At 40.7% G+C, this 21,165-nt stretch overlaps 2 pseudogenes; one reads left to right on the forward strand and one right to left on the reverse strand.

Annotated features, from left to right (window-relative positions):
- Positions 1 to 5,970: 5,970 nt before the first annotated feature.
- LOC147428617 (protein STRICTOSIDINE SYNTHASE-LIKE 3-like) lies at positions 5,971 to 6,669 on the reverse strand (annotated as a pseudogene).
- A 672-nt stretch (positions 6,670 to 7,341) lies between these two features.
- LOC147428618 (F-actin-capping protein subunit alpha-like) lies at positions 7,342 to 8,350 on the forward strand (annotated as a pseudogene).
- Positions 8,351 to 21,165: the final 12,815 nt, after the last annotated feature.

Raw genomic sequence — 21,165 nt, forward strand, 5'->3', positions numbered from 1 at the left:
GAATTAAGAGAATTAGAGTGAGCATTTTTTGTGAGATTATTTAAAGAACACAGAGGGTGAACTTAATTGATGGTAGAAACATAAACATAGTACTTAAGTAACTTGGCATGAACAATACTTTTGCAAGAGAGAGTAGTAGAGAACATGACAATAGTTGAGGACTGGATTTACTTGGAGCCGACGGTCCCCCCTCCAAAAGATGTTTGTATTATAGATTCTTCCATCAAGAGAGACTTGGTAATCTTTGTGTTCCTTGTGAACTAGGTGATGCAATGAATATGGAAAGCTTCATGCATCACGAGCATAACATAAACTTTGCAAAAAGCATTAACTATCCCAAGCCTCAATCCCAAGGCCTCAAAAACCTTCGAAGGTGGAGAGAGCTAGTGGGGAATGAGGGTAGGGAAGAGGAACATGAAGCATTCCTTAGGAGAAAGAAGTAGTTCCTCACTTATAATTACTCTTCTTGCTAGCATACATAATAGCATAGTAATGAATATGGAGAAGATGGCAAGTTTAAGCATTGAAGCATGGATCTTGGTTGGATTTGCATTCCATAGCCAAGAGTGTTGGTGTAGGCTCTCAACTTCTCTACTAGCTTGGAGAAGGAGATGGAGCTCTTACACTTTGCACTTCACACAATGAGAGTGTGTGTGGGAGAGTATACCCCCTCTCATGCTTGGTCCACCCCCCCCCTCTCTCTCTCTCTCTCTCTCTCTCTCTCTCTCTCTCTCTCTCTCTCTTATTATTTAATTATATCATTTGGACATGTGTCCTCTTTTTCCTCTTTGAGAGAAAGAACTTAATTATTTATTTTTATGCATCTAATTTCTCATTGAAGCACCTTAGTTAGCAAGCACGACAAGCACCTCATGCTTGGGTAGGATTCCCACCTCAAGGTCAACCCTAGCTTGCCTAAGGTCAAAGGACTTTTTAACACTAACTTTTGGAGGTCTTTAATGAAGCTAACCCTAAGGTTCTGGACATCTGGGTAGGCAAAAAACGGAGCGCCTTTACCCCAACAATCGCCCACTTAAAGGGCATGCTCGGATAAGTGAGACCTACTAGCTAAACTACTGGTATGTACAAGAAAATAAGTGAGAGACTCTCTCAACCTACGTCCACTGGCTCACTCTGTCGATCTACACGTAGTAAACGTACAGCTCTGATGGTAGGTTAGTGTGTGTACCCCAACAATCTCCCACTTAAAGGCAATGCACCGATAAGTGAGACCTACTAGCTAAACTACTAGTTTGTACAAGAAAACAGGTGAGACTCTCTCAACCTACATCCACTGGCTCACTCTATCGATCTACACATAGTAGACGTATCGGCTCTGATGGTAGGCTAGTGTGTGTACCCACGCTAGAGCCTGCATGTAAATCTCGTAGACAACTCTGTATGGTCTACAAAGCTCTACGAAGCATCATGCTAGTGTTAGTCAGTGTACGACTGACTATCCCTGCTGCAAATTCTCCCACTACAGCTGCTAGATCGGGCCTCGACACTAACAAGTCGAACGTGAGACGTCGAAAAACTGATGAAATTTGCAAAAACCCAGCTGTACTCACCTCCCCTACACTATCTGAAATCACTGCATCATCAGGACCATCCATCACGTATGGACATGTCAACACCGATACTAGGAAACATACGTCCTTGTCTCCTATAGGCAAAACTATGCAACCTGGTACCAACTCATCAGCCTCTAACATGAGCATGTCAAAAAACTCCATATCTATCAGCTCTGTCTGTGTCTCTAGGGAGCAAACCTGTTCTACCTGTGCCTACATAAAGTCTAACAACACTGGCTGTGTCTCACTAGAGCACTGCCACTCTACCTCTGTCTCTACAGAGTCTAGTGGCACGTCCTGCACAACTAAATGCTCTGTCTTGTGAGCACGGTGGAGCTCACCTGCAAAGGAGACACGTTTCATCTCTCGCTCATAGCATGCCAGTGACAAAACCACGTTTCAAACCTCAGACACATGCATAGGATATACCAGGCCGCTGTTGGCTCCTCTGGCAATCACTAATAAACCACAATGGATCTGAAAAGACTGCTCACTAAGTAGTATCTGACAACCAAATGTTGGTAACTATCTCACTGAGATCAAGCTCTATCTCAGCTAAGGAATGTAGAGAACATGTCGTAGCGTGTAGGATGCGCCACTTGGCAATTACAAGTAAGCGTCTCCTGCATCCTCTATCTCAAACACCAAACCATCATCCAAGTGCAAACAACCAAGTCTTCCACTAGGAAATGTGCTAAAGCACTCAAGCTATCATCGCCACTCCCCACAAGCTCTATCTTGCTCGCTTCTGTCCTGGCTGCCTTAACCCCAATTGGCAATGCCTCGCATTTGATTCACTGCAAGCCTATTTGGTTGAGCTCTCACTACCCGACTCAAGCCTTGGTACTCCTTTGCATTCCCCCAATTTCCTCTCAGCTTCCCCTGTTTGGCCTCAAGTTCTACTGGCTGCCCGAATATACACAGAGTTTTTGCATTCGAGTTGCCCAAAGCTCTGTACGAGCTTCTTGGTGATTTTTTTACCCAAGGCTCTGCAGGCCTATCCTCGCTTGCAAATTGCTCTCGGTTCAAGCCCTCTACTTGTGCTCGATACCTTGCTTTGCATCCAATTCCCTTGCTCGATTTCCTGTTGTCCTATTTCTTGTAGAGATCCCAAATGTTCTTTGAGATTCTCCAAGTCCGAAAGGGGTGGTGCACGCCGAGGATTCGATCGTCGAGATCCTCAATCTCCTCTGATAGAGCCCCGATTCGTGTTGGATCTGTTGTCACCACCAAGCTCAAGTTTGAGCTCCGAGCTCCGCCATAGCCGGCGATCTCTGTCGCTTGAGTCGGTCCTCGAAGAGCGGTCACGCACGTGGCTCTCCGTCGTAGCTTGGATATCACTTGTGAGTGCGAGTGTGTGCAAATGTGTGCGTGCGTGCATGGTGCGGCGTATACTGGGAAGGGAAAGAGCACAAGGCAGTGTGGGTGGAGCATCCTCAAGAAGAAGATAGTGAGGAGCTTCTCATTCTCATGTTTATAAGAATAAGGGTATGTACACATGTGGGCGGGCGGCGGACACTGAACGTACGGGCAGGAAAGACGAAGCGCCTTTACCCCAACAGGTGTGTGGCTTGTGTAGTATATATGAGAGAGAGAGAGAGAGAGAGAGAGAGAGAGAGAGAGAGAGAGAGAGAGAGAGAGAATTCGATTTTGCTACTTTACTCTTGCTACAAGCCTATTGGCTCAAGCCTTGGGCTAGCCAATGAATGAGTCCAGTCATAGCAAGCAAGGGGTGTAGCATTTGGACAAGTGTCCTCCTTTTCCCCTTTGAGATAAAGATCTTAATTATTTAATTGAATCTAAATTCTTATTGGACCTCCCTATAGGTCATCCAATAGGATTCAGGCACATTATGAGGGGAATATTACTCAAGGCTTGACATGTGTCATTTATGCCTCTTGAGTCTTGGGCTTGCCTTGAGTGTGTGTGTGTGTGAGTGTTCTCTCTCATGCCCGTACCTTTAGGGCTCATCTTTGACTTGAACACCTCAAGCACCTTGGTCATCAAGCACGAGAAGCACCTTAGTCATGAAGCATGACAAGCACCTCAAGCACCTATCTTTAGGGCTCATCTTTGACTTGAACACCTCAAGCACCTTAGTCATTAAGCACGACAAGCACCTCAAGAACCTTAGTCATCAAGCACGACAAGCACCTCAAGCACCTTAGTCAGCAAGCACGACAAACACCTCAAGCTTGGGTCGGGTTCCCACCTCAAGCTCAACCCTACCTTGCCTAAGGTCTTAGATCTAAGGACTTTTAACACTAACCTTTGGAGGTCTTTAATGAAGCTAACACTAAGGTCTTTTAGGCTCCATTAGTTGCACATTGCTCTTTGATAGACTATCTCTTTTTGGACCCCTATTGAAATGTAACCATCTCTCCTCTTGGTCCCTGTTGAGATAAGTCTAGAAGCACTTATTGCACATTACTTTTTGGTAGACCATTTCCTTTTAGACCCCGATTGACATGCAACCATCTCTTCTTTTGGTCCCTTGCTGAGATAGGTCTAGAAGCACATATCTATATCCTAACTCTTATTCACCTTTTAGCTTCCCATATTGAATGACCAGTTTAATTTGAGAAAATCATTTGGTAAAGTTAGATTTTATGACATGAAAAAAATTCCCTAAAGTTATTCTTAATCAAAGCAGTCTGTAGCAGATTATTAGATTAGCAAGCCACAATAAATGAAAATCACCTATCATTACTAGACCAAAAAGAGATCTTATCAGAAGATATCAGAACCCAACAATTGCCAAGGTCCAAATCTTAAGTCAATTCATAACAAGTGTAACCCACTATCATAACCAATCAAAGAAAAACAAGGGTTTGATTCGACTAAACGAGATAGTTTTTTGCCTACCCAAAGTTATTAAGCACATCATTACCAAGAGATTAAAAAGGCTTGGGTCAAAAGAAAGACCATGGTAGTAGAACAAACCAACATAGTGGAAAAGATAGTGAGCACTAGGTAACCATGATCCAACTACAGATCAGAAGTGAGGGATTTAAGCAAAAAAACCTGCAAAGAAGTCCTTCCCCATAATCCATGATGGTATAAATGAGTGAAGCTCTCCATTTTCATCATAGCGAGCATCAAAATTCCAACCAATCATTAACTCTTTCCTTCTTGTAGTAAAAAAAACTTCCATTCTCTCAATTTGGCAATCAACAAAATAGAATGTGCAAATCTTCATTATCATTTAGTGAATCACTTTATGATCATCATACTTTAGAACTTCAACCATCCTTTCTTTATTGGCAGACAAAAAGGAAAAAGACCAAGTCTAAGCGAGGTTCAGGTAACCCTCACCTAAAATAGTAGCAAGATTTCGATGCAAATTGGCCTCCATTTCCAAAGAAAAATTCGAAGGTAATTGAGGCATCATAGGTGTGGAACTGCTAAGCAAGGCCCTGTGATACAAAGGTAAGTACAGTCGTTGTTGAACTTAGGTTAGAAAGCACAAGAAAATGAATAAATGGAGACTTGCTCAGTGTGAGCAAGAGTGCATGGGACAAAATGAAAGCATCATGCAAAGTCTGCAAAAATAGCAATAGTACAATAAGACAATAGGGAAAAGATCCATACCTTCAAAAGGAGAAGGAAAAATTTGTAGCACCATCAATGAGTCAAGCCATAGTCAGTGAAGCCCAATCGAAGTTGAGGTTTGGAGGGAGCTTTTTCCAGATTTTTCCTCAACTGAGCAATTGTAAGAAAAAGCTAATTTCGCTCCAAAATCAGTTTTTGGAGTAAGCTTTTTGGAGGGAGCCTTTTTCCTTAATTTCTCAATCTCTCTCTCTCTCTCTCCTCTCTCTCTCTATCTCTTTCTCTCACTTCCATCTCTCTCTCTCTCTCTCTCTCTCTCTCTCTCTCTCTCTCTCTCTCTCTCTCTATATATATATATATATATATATATATATATATATATATATATATATATATATATATATATATATATATATATATATATATATATGTGTGTGTGTGTGTGTGTGTGTGTGTGTGTGTGTGTGTGTGTGTATCTATATACATTCTCTCTCTCTCTCTCTCTCTCTCTCTCTCTCTATATATATATATATATATATATATATATATATATATATATATATATATATATATATATATATATATATATATATATATGTGTGTGTGTGTGTGTGTGTGTGTGTGTGTGTGTGTGTGTGTGTGTGTGTGTGTATCTATATACATTCTCCCTCTCTCTCTCTCTCTCTATCGTGAACTTGTTAATATGTCATTCCAAAAAAATTCTAGAATTGAACATACATCCACATGCAGCCAATGTACAAGTTGATGAGTGTATGGTGCTAGTAGCAAATGCGGTCATGGCAATTGGTGCCAATGCCTCTCCTCACTCCATGAATAGAAACAAACCCTACTTGGAATACAAAGTCACATATGGCATGAGCACATAACCGAGCCAAAGTTCGTCGTGTCTCTCCTCAACTCGCTGACAAGATTCACAAGTTTTCCAATCTAACCTTTGAGTACATCTAGCATCTTGCACCTAGAGTCGTATCGCATAATGAGGGCATGTAGCTCTCCACCCAAAAAGAACCCATCGATTGTTTTGATGGATATGGGTAGCTTCAAAAGGGCATGCATCAGCCAAGGATTAGCTAAAGCTACCCATATAAAAATGTTGTGCCTGCGATGGATTGCTACCCAAAAGTCTCTAGCTTCATTTGCCTAGACATTGTCCGAAGGCCCTTGCAGATGTTCAAAAATATCCAATGTGCCAGCTTTTTGACCCTTTAGCTAGTACCAAAATAACCTACAAGTGGTTGTTTGCTTGCTAAGGGCAAGCCCGTTGGAGAATTGGATCCCTTTATACAGACCCTTAACCTCCTTGTTTGATGGATTGTAACTTAACAGTCGACCGCTTTCATCGCCAGAGAAAGATTCCCTCTTAATAATTGCCGCTACTGTTTGTAAAGTAATTAATGCCAAAATACCTCGCTAATTTGTGAAATTTTCCAAAATACCCCCAATATTTCATCATAAATACCAACAATATTTTGTCATAAATTCCCACAATGCGAGTCAAATTTTCCAAAATTCCTGAAATACCCATGGTTGCGAGATTAAATTTCTCTAAAAAGTAAAAAAATCATAGCTTTTCATAAAAAATTGTAGCCCGCTTCTCCACTAGGGTCAGTCTGGTGGCAAGCTAGAGGCGTGCTGGCTTTGTTGAGATGAGCCAAGTAGCACCAAATGGAGATGCGATGCGATGCGTGCAGTTCCCTCTTGGCTAGAAACATTGCAGCCACCCTTCAAGTTTGTGTGGAGCCAATCTTTCCCTTTTGTTTTGTACCCCTGCTTCTGCTATATATTGGGTTGTTTTACCTGAACCACTCTCTCTCTCTCTCTCTCTCTCTCTCTCTCTCTCTCACACTCACACACACACACACACACACACACACAGAGCTCAATTGGGCGCTTAGAGCTAAGGGTGAGTTAGAAAGAGAATAAGAAGACGATTTGGGTCAGTCAGCCTCCCCCACCATTGTTGATACTGTTGTCATGAATAGAGCTTGCGGAGAGTACAATATTGATCGAGGTCGCCATGGGCGCTGTTGCAACTGTTGCAACCTTCCCTCTCCACCTCGCTTGCTCCTCAAGCATCGTGGAAGAGTGCGAGGTTCTGTCCCGCTGTGGTCCCTGCTTGCTAGCTCCCACTCCTGGCATGGATTCTCCTCTCAAGCTTGTCTCAAATGGAAACCGCGTCTCCTGCATGAGTGTGGATGGAAAGAAAGAGATCAACCTTTGCGGCACTGGCAGCCCTCGTTGTACTTGATGCAGTTGTCCTTCCAGATATGGGCTCCTGGAGTATCACCCTCGCTGAAGAAACACCTTCTGCTTAGTGTTGTAGCAGGACTAGGTTTCGTCCTTGTTGCCATTGGAGGTGTTGTAGCTATGGTCGAAGTGATTCTGCGAGTTGTGAGTAACCACCATATTTTTTTTAATGCAGTTGAATGGAATCCCCCTCCCTAACCTGGAGCACATGGATTGCCTCGAAGCAGATGACGAGGAGCTATCTGATGAGCAGAAGATAGCCATGGCTAAATGGTTTCTTCTGAGTCCTCCACCTGGAGAGATTCAGTACGTCGCTAAAGATTTGCAAGGAGTGCTTTCAGATGAAGCAATTTACAAGCAGCATCTCGGGAGGCTTTTATCGACTTGCGGACTTCTCAGGTTGCTACACTTGACCATATTAAGCAGGTTTGTACAAGACTGGCATTGAATTTCCATCAGCCTATGTAGAGGATGCCATTGATGTTGAGTGATGCGATACATTGATGAAACATTTCCAAGAGGACATTGCTCTATGTATCCCACAAATGGCCCAAAGGACTCTAAGGATTCACAAAGTTCTTAACTCACAATCATTAAGTTAGAGTCCAAAAAACCTCTGCAATGAAAGAGGGTGCTCTGTTTGGAAAGCTCAGCTGCATGGTGACCTCCAAACGGTAGAGCTAAAAGGCCATATAAATGTTTTAGCGCATTATCTTGACAAAGGAAATGTTCAGTTGGATACTGGCTATAAGTGTAAAAATGCTACAATTTTGCAGGGGCCATCAGAGGCTGCCTTAGCAGTCACAACCATAATCCGGCACATCAAGCAGCTTGGGTCGCGTAGGAAAAGGGAAGAGCGACGCTACATCCAATGTGGAGGAGTATTGGGTTGGCAATTATATTCAAGTGATCATCAATTGCAACTACACCTGTTGCCTTACAGTTATAATTATAATTAGTGAGAGGGGAGTTGCACGAGACAGAGGCAAACGTCAAGGTCGAAACCTGCCGAAACGACTACTTGTGCATGAGCATGATCATCAACAAACTCTCTCTCTCTCTCTCTCTCTCTCTCTCTCTCTCTCTCTCTCTCTCGCTCGCTCGCTCGAAGGGGGAGAGATAGGAATACACATACACACATACAGATATGTGTGTATGTGTATTCCTATCTCTCCCCCTTCTCTCTCTCTCTCTCTATGTAGAGAGAGAGAGGGGGTGGGATTAAGAAAAATAGCTCTCTCCAAAAAGCTCGCTCTCAAAACTGCTTTTGGAGCGAAGTGAGCTTTTTTTTTTTTTAATTGCTCAGTTGAGCAAAAATATGAAAAAGGCTCACTTCAAAGCTCCCTACAAAAGCTCTTTCCAAAGTCCCATCCCCATCTAATCATTATTAAGAGGATAAAATCATCTCGTTGCACTAGGAGGTTGAGCCTGTCAAAAAATCAGAGGGAAAAGAAGGCAATACGTACATTGAGGAAGATGAAAAATCCCTTCTCAGAGAGGAAAAGAGGACGGAGCCACGCTATGTAACTTCGGGCAAAGGGGGGATCGTGCAACAACGAGCAAAGTTCAAAGAGTGCCGGCCAAATAGTAAAAGGTTTGGGATAAATTAAAGTGGCCACACTCCTAAATATCAAATGTGAAAGCCCACCAAGAGATGGGTCACACCCAGAAGGTGGTAGTCACCCCAGAAAAGGTCCCAAAAGGTGAAGTGCTAGGAGAAATCAACCACATGACAATATCACAATCAACTCCAATAAGTCATAGCCAAAGACAAATTCCCTCATAGAGATTAGTGCAAGGCAAAGACTTATGGTAATTATCTATTCTTACATCAATTGAGGAGATTACAAGTTGAAAATCATGGTGAACACTAGGAAGACAATCTATTAGCTACATTATAAGCAAAAATTACCCATGGAAGAAAGTGCAAAGTAGCAACCCAAGGTAGGCATCTCCAAGACAATAAAACCATTAGCTACATCAGTAGCTTAAGTGTAAGTGTGTGTGTGTAGTTGGATGAAGAAATCATATATAGCTAGACAAAGTGACAAAGTGTGTGTGTGTGTGTGTGTGCGCCCACCCTTACTCAACCACATACTCAATGTTAAGGCAGTAGGCCCATCGAGTATGGCCTACTACCTCATCAAGTCGATGAGAGCAAAATAGTCAAGTATGAAACTTAGCCGAGGTGTAATACATCAAAGTGGATCTGAAGAAAGTAAAGCCGGTCTTCTCAATCTCAATATCAAAAAATGTCTTCAAGGAAGACTATACTCTAGTAGACATTTTAAAGCTTTGACAGCCATTAGAAAAAGTGTGGTTGTTATTCATAGTCTTTTGGGGATGTTTTTCATTATTTTTGCTTAGGATCACTGAAAAACCTCATTCGTGCAATCTGTTTGAAGGTAACATGTTCCTGAAAAAATCAAAATTAGGTCAATTAAACATGGGTGAGCAAATTTGGATTCTTGCAACCTAAAATTGGTGAGCAAAAAGACTACATTAGCCATTAGCAGGAACCCAATCTATCATCAAGGAAAGACCACTTAACACCTGTCAATCTAACAGAGAATTATAGATAGTGGGTCAATCAAAGCCTATAGACAAAGAATCATCTAAAGCGAGCATCTCGATCCACCCAGTTACCTGGGAGGGACTTGTGTTTAGGACGTGTGTTGTGCTGCTGTATGAAACTAGATACATATACACAAAAGAACATAACATTCAAAAGACAGTTGGCTTACATAGGTGAACAAGGATTTGTATAGACATGACTCAGTCTTTGATTCACTAATGTACAACATAATAAGAATGAGGTATCATTCTAATGATTTTATACATAAGTAGTAGAACTGTTGAGGTAATCTCGGTTGAATCATGAAGGGTCTTCAGAGTTGGACTGCAAAACGCTAATTGCTTCAAAGAGCCTATAAGTTTTTATCCATGTCAAACTAAAAAATTATTAAACTAGCTATTGTCCTAAATATTAAACTTTTTAACAAATTTCAAGTTTTTTCCACATTTCTAAAAAGTAATCTTGCCAAATTGTATCATATGATCTTCAAAATTGCTTTTTATAGTAACCATTTACTCTTAAAAAAATGTCAAACCATCCATAAGTTAACCAAAAATTGTATGCAATGCGTTGTTTTGTCCCTACAACATAATGGGGATGGGAACGGAGGGAGCTTTTGGAGGGGGCTTTTGAAGGAGCTTTTTCTAAGACTTTTACTTCAGTAGTGTTTGTATGGATAAAGCTTTCCATGCCCTATGTCGAGAGAGCTTTCTTCGCTATTTCCCAATCCAATCAAATACAGGCCAAAGTAGCAAAGGAAGATGAAGGACCTATGCTTGCAGGCTATACATGGTTTTCTTTGTGCCACTCGTTCTGTAGAGTCTCCACATGTACACATCAGGCTACTTGCAATATGAACTTCATACCTCTTCCCCTGGACTTGTGAAGAAGATGTCTCTACCATGAATTTTTCATGCATGCCTGTCTTCACAACAATGTACTTCACAATCGGGGCTAGCCGATAACGCACATTGCTTGTTTTCGTAATTGTAGTCTTCTTCACTTGAAGCCTCCTCTCTGTAATGCCAATAGCTCTGAAGAAATCATGTTTGTTCCCTTTTCCATTGGCCATATATTGGGGACTCTTACATGGATTTCTGTAGTTGTGTTACAGATCTACCATGTGTGATCCACACTATCATTGCAAAACCACATAAATTGTGCTTTTTGAACCACTATCAAGCACTATCATTCCCTCTTTCCCATGTCCGAATACCCCAAAAGGATCGTGCAACAACACCTCTACCTATGTTCTTCATATTTTTTTTGTATTTTCCTACTCCAGATCCTAACCACCCTTGACATTTAATCTTGCTTCCCTTTGGTGTATGTCAGATTGCCCACATTGTCTTATGAATGTCTATTTCCTCGACCACTAGCCCACCCTCATGTTCTTCGACTACTTAACCGTCCACTCTGGTATTTTCTTGGATAGTCAGACACTTTTTTAGATGCCCATCAAGCTCGTACATGTTTGTACAGGCTGGTTGCCTCTTCCTCGCTCAATGCCATAATTCACACATAAGCTTTGTTCTCATCTTTGAAATTTTTATGCCAAACAAGCATGAGTCTTCTCTTCCTTCCATAGCATTCTCAGGTCCTCCGTTGAATACAATTTGAATACGCTTTTTGATTTTCTCCAGCCTTGTCTACCATGAATCCTCTAAAATCACCTGGACGATGGCCGCTATCCAACAAAACCAAATTTATCATCTTTCACCTTAGTCTGAATGTCGCCATTCGAAGCGCAAATGATGGCAAATATCTCGTTGTTATTACTACATCGTAATTGCTAGGATTCACCATGGCAAATCTTGCTGGGAAATCAAGCAACAAAGGTTCACCGCTCACAATATTCAAGAACATACTCACCTTGCTTGACGAAGAGGAAGCCATCACTCGTTGAATTCTTTAGAGCAAACTGGCTGTCTAGATATATGTAAGCTGACACCCAAGCCTATATTTATAGACAATCGATACCTATTTTGGACCTAGTTTTGAAATGTACCATGTTTGTTGAGTGAAATTTATCAATTTGAAGCCAACATATTATTAGCTCAAAATGAGTGTAATTCTGGCTAGATGAAAAGTCACCTTTCGCGTTTTTTTTGTTTACTATTTAGGATATTAACTGCCCCAAAACTCAAACAAGAAGAGTTACATAGTGAAAACTCCATAAACACATTCAAAATTGCCGTTTGATCATGAAGGAACTTCCAAAATATTCATCAAAATGTGATTTTTATTAGTAATTTAGCATAGAGAATTTTTCGTAAATGGGCCATAACTTTCAACACATGGGCTTTCCATTTTATATAAGCATAAAAACACCTTTAGGACTACCTATCCTAGTTATGTATCACTATAGAGGTCACTAGTTTCCTTGTAGGATGATCTAATGCGAATTTTATAAAAAGTGGTAAAAAAACAACACACGTTTTTGTGGCTCAAGTTAGGTTTTAAAATGTTATTCAAACCTAACTATAAAGTTCAAAGCAGTGTAGCCCCATATAATTCCAATGTTTTTTTCAAGTGATAAGCTAGCTTTGTGGATATAGAGGACTTTAGAAGCTCCTTGGCATCTCAACAAATAATTTTAGGAAGTTGTTGAGTTAAGAGGACACTACAATGTCCAAGGACATGAAAGTGTCATGTTACCAATATTCTAGTGATAAGCCAAATGCGATGTTTTTTTCCAAGAAGTCCAGTAAGAGGCCACCTAATATGAATGGCCACTTAGGCAAGGTGTTAAAAATCAGGGAAAATTACCAAAAGACCCTCAATATTTTGTCATGAATTCCCAAAATGCCCTTCAGCTACTCCAAAATACCCCTAGTTGTGAAATTAAACTTCTTCAAAGATAAATTTTCTTGTAGATTTTCATAAGAAGGCTGATTTTCTATCAATACAAGATGCTAAAACTAGATTTAAGTTGATTATGTATGCTTTGGCGTTGAATTACTTCCTTAAATTGTTTTTGTAACAAGGTAATTTGTGACAAATTACATGTTAAGCACTCAAAAATGGATCTGAGTTGTCAAAAAGGGATAAAGATTAAAAAATCTTGACCAATCTAACCAAAATAGATACAAGGGTATTTGGGAGTTTCCACAAATTAGAGGGGTATTTTGGTAATTTTCCCTAAAAATAAAAATGACAAGGCTATTTTTTATTTAAAGAAATAAAAGGTGACAAGCTAAAAATAAAGCCTTTTGTGTGGGATCATTAATTATGGACTTGCCAGTACTAGCCTACAGGAAACTAGCAATTCTACCCAAAATTTCCAGGAGCACTATCTGCAATGGCTTGGGAAAGCCAGCGCAAGCTTAACCTTCATCGTCGCCGTGCTGGTTCTTTGAAGCTTTGGATCCTTCTTGTCTGGCTGGACCTTATGGATGTGGTAGGCAATGTTGCTCCTCAAGTTGCTCATAGACTTCTCCGTTCGTCCTAGTTGGATGTGGGTCACCTCTTGCTTGACGAGCAGCTCATCATTGGGGCTAGTGCTATCCACATTTGATCACACTAGGGGCAAGTCCTTCGCTGCCACCATAAAAGTTGTGCTCGCCACAATTCTTCTGGCGAGAGATAGTCCAATAGCTTGGGGGGGAAGGCTACACAAAATCAGAAGGCTTGCGGCGATTCGTTGCAGAAGAGAGACCGAGCAGAGAGTGGTATGAACAAATGTAGAGTGCTGCAAAGGAGGGGAATCACCAACAAGCAAAAGAAGGTAGTTTCGCGGAAAGAAACGCTCAAGCAAGAGTTGACAAGGGCACCACAATTTGTAGAGGAGAGAGGTGGAGTATTTAGCATTTAGATGAGTTGTAGGATTCCACCGACGAGCTGTAGAAGATGAGCATGCATTGTCTGGGGGCATAAATTATATTGCCGCTACAGGCTTCGTGACGCGGATACGATGCCCCCATGCGGTGCCACATCTCCCTCTCTTTCTCTTTTGCCTACATTGAAGTCCACGACAATCGGAGTGCAAGTGAGAGAGAGCGAGATGGAGGAAGGGATCCAAAAATGGTGCAACGGTAGCACTTAAGAGAGATTAGGGGAGAGGGGCGATCATTGAGCCTTTGAAGGTACGCTCTCTCACCCTCTCCATCTCCTTCTTTCTCTCCCTATCTCCCTTTCTTGCAATTAAAGCCAGTGAGCGCTAGCGCTCATATTGAATTCTGCATTAGAGAGAAATAGAGAGAAGAAGAATAAGAGAGCGAAAGCAAGAGAGATTTTCACAAAATGCTAGCGCTAGTGCTCATTGCCAGAGAGAGGTAGGAGAGTATCTTTTTCAACAAAAATCCAAGCGGTAGTGCTCAATAGAGATGAGGGGAGAGGCACTATTGAATATGTGCATGAGAGATGAGGAAAGAGGAGCTTTTCAACTAAAAAATCAGGCGCTAGCGCTCATTGATGCTTGTCAAAATGGAGAGTAGCAAGGAGGGAGGGTGGGAGGCACCTATATAAAGGCATGGTGTGCGTTAATTTTTTTTTTACTTTAGTTGTTTTTTGTGAAGATCATTAGCCTTTGAAGGTACACTCTCTCACCTTCTCCATCTCCCTCTTTTCCTCCCTATCTCCCTCACTTGCGAGTAAAAGAAGTGAGCTCTCCATCTTGTTCCCTCTCCATCTCCCTCTTTCCCTCCCTATCTCCCTCACTTGCAAGTAAAAAAAGTGAGTGCTCTCTTCTTCCCTCTCAAAAAAAAGTGAGTGTCCGGGCCTTCTTGAATGGCAATTGAGGTGTGTTTCAAGATCTTGCTATCTGTTTGAGGGTTTTTTGCAAATAGCGATGGTGATCGTATTCAGATTGTGCATTTTGTGCACATTGTTGGTGTCCGCCAATGATAAAAAGAACACACTTGGGCATGGAATTCCATTGACATACCATCAGATGATGCCTGGTTTGATTTGTTGTAGGAGGATGATTGGACGAGAGAGGAGGATGGTACACCTATGCGAGGTACACTTAGATGCCCACTATCTCTAAATAGATTTTTTATGCATCATGTATGGAACATGGGCATTGGTTTTTTTGGCAATTGCTCATGTAGTACACAAATGAGAATGACGTTGTCGTTTAGTACGGAGGCGATTGTGGAGCGTTGGCTTTATTGGGGAGCCAGATGGGCCGTATGATGACAATATTTGAGAGCAATGAGGATTTCTCCACCAAACTACTCACTATTTTGAAATGCAAGCCCGTCAACTAAGAGAGATACAAGAGCGAGACAAGAGACATGCAAATGAGGTGGAGTGTGCTTTGAAGGAAGTATCTTTGTTGGTGATGCATCCAAACATTGTGGAGTTAGATCCACCTTCCCATGACTTGGAATAGATTTTTTAAATAGGAACTCGCATTGTGTGAGCGATGATCTTTTTTGTAGACCGTTGTAGACGTTTGCTTTTACCCGTCTTGTGAACAAATAGATGTGCATATTTGCAAGTACCCTGATATTGTTAATAAGTAGATGTGCATATTTGCAAGTACCCTGATATTGTTAATAAGTAGAATTTTTCTTTTCTTGTAAACCTTTTCGTGTATTGTGAGAGAGATATATGAATTTGTCTATTTTATCAATTAGGTGGACATTTTGCATTCTTGTAACTCTTCTCTATAAACTTGCAGTCTTTGTGTTTGGCCTTTCTTGGTAGTTGAGCTTACCAATCACAAGATCCTACCACTCACATCGTGATTCATCCTCTCTCATGTAATCTCTCTCTCTCTCTCTCTCTCTCTCTCTCTCTCTCAATCACAAGATCCTACCACTCACATCGTGATTCTTCCTCTCTCATGTAATCTCTCTCTCTCTCTCTCTCTCTCTCTCTCTCTCTCTCTCTCTCTCTCTCTCTCTCTCGTCATTCTCTTCAGCACAACCCCAACAACTCATAGGAGACAGCTACTCTGGCTAGATAGTAGTAAAGCAGGTCTAGATAACTTTGGCCTTGGACATTGTCAAGAATTGATATTGCTAAAAAAATAAAATTGTAGATGTTGCATGAAAGGCCTGCTGCAACCTACCAATTGATGTGTTATTTTCTCTCATAAATTGTTAAGTACGTCTCTTCCCCCCCTCCCCCGCCACGTGTATTGCATCCTCTACTAATTGAAACATGCAAGCATGCATTGTCTTTGGCATTATGAAAAATTCATCAAATTCTGCATCAGAGAAGTTCTTTGCAACACCATTTGCTTTGATCCTTGTATATTTTGATTCTGTTGTATTCCAAGGTGAAGATAATATTGGTTATTTTGTGGAACTAGGAGTCGTATAATGCTCTTATACACTTTTCCCCTCACTTTTATTGTAGCTTGTGTGCAAGCACATTGTTAGAAGTGCACATAAGACCTCCAACCACCCAACCATCACTCTGTAGCATTGTGTTTTAATGTGGCGGCACAATTTTGTTTGATGGCTAGCAAGATCAACAGCATTTTGTAGAGGGAGCTTTTTGCATAACATTAGGGAATCCAACACAAAGTTCATAGAGAGCTCTTTTTCAATGGATATGCCAACCGGTCCATTTTTCATGAAAAGCTTGCTCAAAAGCTCTCTCCCCTCCCCTACAACATAATGTATGGACCAAAACTTGTATGCAATGCTTTGATTTGTAACTACAACAAAATGTATGGACCAAAGTCAAGCCATTCAAATATTGGGACAAAAATTTCTCAGATGGAGAGAGTATTTGTAATATTTAATGGTCTAGTAACTTGTGTGTAGCGGAAAATAACATAGACATAGTGACATTTCATTAAGAATAGATTCGTAATGAGCATAGCAAGTGTGTTTGGATGGAGAGAGCAACAAAAGCATAACACCTAGCTAGATAGGCATGAACAATACTTCAAATAGAGAGAGAAATTAAGCTATTGACAATAGTTGAGGACCGGATTTACATGGAGCTGGTCCCCCCTCCAAAAGGCTTTATATTATAGGTTTCCCCATCAAGGAAGACGTTTTACAATACAATACTTTGTGTTCCTTCAATAACTTCCTGGTGCAATGAAGATGGAAGCTTCAAGCACCAAGCTTACACTTGAAAACCCAACATCAATTCCCTCACGATCTCAGACCAAAGACCTCACACACCTTCGAAGATGGTGAGAGCTGGCGGGGTATGAGAGTAGATCTAGAGGAAGAAGAAGTATTCTTACGAGAAATAAATATTTCTCCTCACCTAATCACTCTTAATAGCTTATCATAGCTTAGTAATTAGCATGGTAGAGGAGATGAGCATGCATTGAAGCTTGGCTCTTGGTTGGATTTGCATCACAAAACCAAGAGTTGTTGGTGTAGGCCTCCCTTCTCAAAAGCTTGGAGAAGATGATGAACTTTCCATTAAATCTTGGAGAAGGAGAGAGAGTTCTTTGCTCCACACATAAGTTGTGTGAGTGTGTATGTGTGTGATAATGCATTGCAAAAATCATCCCCCCCCTCTCTCTTGGTTGACCCCTCTTGCTAATTGCTCATGTTGGCATCCCATTGGCCCCTATAAAGCTTAGCCAATCATAGATTAGAACCATAATTGCTAGTCTTGTGACATGTGTCCCTCTTTCCCCTTTTGTGAGAGCTTTATGTATTTAAATAATTCAATTAAACTCTCATTAGACCTCTTAGTGTTCTGGCCAATAGGAATCGGGCAAACCATTGGGCTGTTGAACGCTCATTGGACCCCTTGGTAGACTGTCCAATAGTCTTTTGGAGAGCTTAATTTCTATTGGTTCTTTTATCAAGTGTTTTTAAATGAACTAAACTAAATTTACTCTAGCCTAATACTCATTGGTCCACCTCTATGGCCATCCAATAGGATTTGAATGCACCTTGGGGGCAACTGGGCTAGGAACCTGACATGTGTCCACTATGCCCTTCATGTAAAGGGAGCTTGGAAGCGTGTGTGTGTGTGTGTTTCTCTCTCCTCACCTACAAAAATGGCTCGCCCCCTCCTTGATAAGGATGTGGGAAGACTTGAGTCTTCCCACAAGCATCTAAATTTCCCTAAGGCTTGACCATTGACCATTTCATTTAATTTTGGAACCTAAGATTTTTGGAAGTCTTAATGGGCTGAACCTTAGGGTCTTTGAAGCCCATTGATACACATTGCTCTTTTGCAGATGGTCCCTCTTTGGATCCCTATTGAGAACCGTCTGCTAGCCTTACCAATATTCTAGCTTTTTCTCCCCTTGCACTTCCCCATATTAAATGACCAGTTTAACATGAGAAAATCATTTAAGAGAACTAGATATTAGTTATTATGACATTACCACTCTCTTGAAATCATAGTCGTCCTTGACTATGAGGTAGAGACGATAAAGCCTAGTCATTAATCCTTTTTCTAGCAGGTAGAAGATCCCTATTTTACCCTATGATTCCAGAATGGATGACTAATCCATTTGACGCTTGAGAGCCTAAGCTTCCGCAAGCATGTCTGCGCGTCAGTCCTTTCAATCTTCCATAGTAGAGTGACAAGCTCTACTTGGTGTTCAGGAGAAGTCCTCTCCGCAAACATGATCCTAAGCATGCATACTTCTTAACATGTGCGCACTATAAAGAAAAAGAGAGTCTTATAAGACAAAAACTTTGTTCATTTAAACATATTTACATTTGCCTACTCTAGGGAACCATTGTAGGCATTCACAAGGTTTAGGTTATGGGTGGATGCATGAATAGGTGGACCAAAAACCTTGTCCCGGATAGAGGTTTTATAACCGGTACATAAAACCATCTCTATTAGTTCAATTCGATATATTCTTTTGAACAGATTTTTAATTAAATATAGAATTTCCACAGCTTTTTGTTAAATATAGAAGACTGCTCTGTACCTCTTAACTATGCACGTCAGCCAGCTCTTTACACCATTACGTCTCTTTTTCAAATATAGAAGACGGCTCTGTAGCTCTTAACTATGCACGTCAGCCAACTCTTTGTCTTCCCGCTCTCTCGTTTTCCTGTCTCTCTCTAACTCGTTGTGTAGGAGCACAGATTGTTGTTTTACTTTGTAGGCCTATCACACATCTATTGCTGTCATATACTGCTCTTGATCTCTGTAGGCCTATCACCTCGCTCAATCTCTCCCTCTCTAGCATGGAGCAAGAATCTCACACTGTATGTGACTGCTCTCAGCCTCACTGTGAACTGTGTGCTAGGTATGCTGTTGATGCGGTCAAGGAATATCATGCTAGGAGAAAGAGGGAGCAGCGTGCTAAGAACAAGCTTGAGCAGGTAGCAGGTGAGGAAGATAATGATCAAAATGGTGCTGATGATGCAAAGCGTCAAAGACTTTGCAATGACCTTGTTATGCTCTTCAATCGGCGTACAAAGGCCCTCGATGTTGCATCACGCTCAGATATTTTGTGCAAGTTTGTCAATCATCCTTCTCTTGGAGACCTTGAAATTCCCAGGGCACAAACAACCTTCGTTGAAGCCATACGCAACACAATAGATGCAATCAAATTACCCAAGAGCGGACAGGAGCTCTTTCTTAAAAGGTTCATCACCACAATGCTTATGAATGTTGAGTGTACATCTACCTCAAAAGTGAATGTTTCAGCTGCATCTAAGTTGCTAAATTTGCACAAGAGGAACTTCATAGCTGCAAAGAATCGGTTGAGGGCAGCAGGTGATGGCAATTTGCCAATCTCTTTGTGTGCTCGACAGCCCATGGATCGTGGTTTCATAACACCTGATGAGAAAGAGTTGATCTTCTCTTTTTGGATGTCTGACGCTCGTGTTTCACCCAATAAGAAGGATGTGTGCAGAAAGCGTATTGGAAGAAATTCATATGTCAAACATCCTGTGCATCTTCTTGAACAATCTCAGGTAATAACTTGCTTCACTATATCCATTTTTGTTTTCTAATATTTGCATTCATGACCTATATTCACTATAAATGGGTTGATAAGAGTAGATATGAAATCGGATATAAAGGAAGTTATAAATGGAAATAAGGGGAATCTGTATTTGGTCCTAGACTAAGAGTAGATAAATATTGGATGTGAAGGAGAATATAAATGGAAACATACTTTTTATCATACGCGTATGTTTGTTGAAACATACGTTTGCAGACGCATACTTTCACACGCGTATGACATGTATAAACTAGCTAGGTAAAAAACTGGTTTACATAACCAGTAAAAATCTTTTAACACCTATTTCTCACTGGTATACATAGTGGTTAAGTGTTCACATGTACTCGTCAAGTGTTCACATGTACTGTTTGTCATGTCAGATAGGTAAAAAACATATCTGTTTGAAAGGAAAATACTGGTTTAGATATCCAGTAAATTTTTTTGTACACTTATTTCTCACTGGTATATATCGTGATTAAGTCCTCACATGTACTGGTTAGGTAAATAACATACCGGTTTTAAATGAAAAGACTGGTTTACATTAGCAGTCAGAACATTTGAACTGTTTAACACTTATATACCACTAGTACGTACCAAGGACATGTGTTCATTTTTTTTAACACATTTTTCTCACTGGTATACATCGTGGTTAAGTGCTTACATGTACTGGTTAGTAAATAACATAGTGGTTTTAAATGAAAAGACTGGTTTACATTAGCAATAAGAATATTTGAACAAGTTGACACTTATATACCACTGGTATGTACCAAGGACATGTGTTAATTTCTTTTAACACTAATTTCTCATTGGTATACATCGTGGTTAAGTGCTCACTTGTACTGGTTAGGTAAATAACATACCGGTTTTAAATAAAAAGACTGGTTTACATCAGCAGTAAGAACATTTGCACTGGTTGACACTTATATACCACTGGAACGTATCAAGGACATGTGTTCATTTTTTTAGCCCTTATTTTTCACTGGTACACATCATGGGTAAGTGCTCACATGTATTGGTTAGGTAAATAACATACCGGTTTTAAATGAAAAGACTGGGTTACATCAGCAGTAAGAACATTTGCCCTGGTTGACACTTATATACCATTGGTACGTACCAATGACATGTGTTCATTTTCTTTAACACTTATTACTCACTGGTATACATCGTGGTTAAGTGCTCACTTGTACTGGTTAGGTAAATAACATAGTGGTTTTAAATGAAAAGACTGGTTTACATCATCAGTCAGAACATTTGAACTGGTTGACACTTATATACCACTGGTACGTACCAAGGACATGTGTTCATTTTTTTAAACCCTTATTTTTCACTGGTACACATCATGGGTAAGTTCT

Source organism: Adiantum capillus-veneris, chromosome 23 (genome assembly GCF_014529385.1).
Source record: "Adiantum capillus-veneris isolate H3 chromosome 23, ASM1452938v2, whole genome shotgun sequence".
NCBI classification, from domain to species: Eukaryota; Viridiplantae; Streptophyta; class Polypodiopsida; order Polypodiales; family Pteridaceae; genus Adiantum; species Adiantum capillus-veneris.